The sequence below is a fragment of the Schistocerca gregaria genome, chromosome 7 (genome assembly GCF_023897955.1).
Source record: "Schistocerca gregaria isolate iqSchGreg1 chromosome 7, iqSchGreg1.2, whole genome shotgun sequence".
Classification (NCBI taxonomy): Eukaryota; Metazoa; Arthropoda; class Insecta; order Orthoptera; family Acrididae; genus Schistocerca; species Schistocerca gregaria.
The window spans coordinates 92,784,497-92,785,351 of NC_064926.1; positions in this window are offsets into that span (position 1 = coordinate 92,784,497).

Genomic DNA, 855 nt, shown 5'->3' on the forward strand with positions numbered 1-855 from the left:
CTTGCGCGGTGTGGGACCCTTACCAGGTGGGATTGACGGAGGACATGGAAAGGGTGCAAAAAATGGCAGCTCGTTTAGTATTATCACGTAATAGGGGAGACAGTATGGAAGATATGATACGCGAATTGGGATGGAAGTCATTACAGCAAAGACGGTTTTCGTCGCGGCGAGATCTTTTTACGAAATTTCAGTCACCAACTTCCTCTCCGAATGCGAAAATATTTTGTTGAGCCCAACCTAGATAGGTAGGAATGATCATCAAAATAAAATACCAAAAATCAGATCTCGATCAGAAAGGTTTAGGTGTTCATTTTTCCCGCGCGCTGTTAGGGAGTGGAATGGTAGAGAGATAGTATGATCGTGTTTCGATGAACCCTCTGCGAAGCACTTAAATGTGAATGCCAGAGTAGTCATGTAGATGAAGATGTAGATTAATGATGCCGAAAGTAGTTTGATGGATCAGATGCGTAACTCATCCCGTAAAGCAATGTTTCTTGTCTGTCTCCTAGTTTGTGGACACAGCTGACTGCGACTGATCAAAGTCAACAGAGAGGACGGCGCTTTGTGCCTGCTCCTAATCACACGCGACCAACCTGCCAACGGTGTTTACGCTGTCAGATGGCGCAACGCACGTGATTCAATAAGGGTTCAATAATCGTCAGCAAACAGCACAGGTCATACATGCTCCCTGTACAGGGTCCCGCCCCAGCGATATAAATGCGATATTGGACACCACCTGTAGCAGCGTTGAGTTACTGTGAGTATAACTGATCACCTTGGGTTCTAACTATATTGATAGGATACCACCCAACGCGTAAAAGAAACCCTACTTCCGTAAATTTTGGGTGCCATATG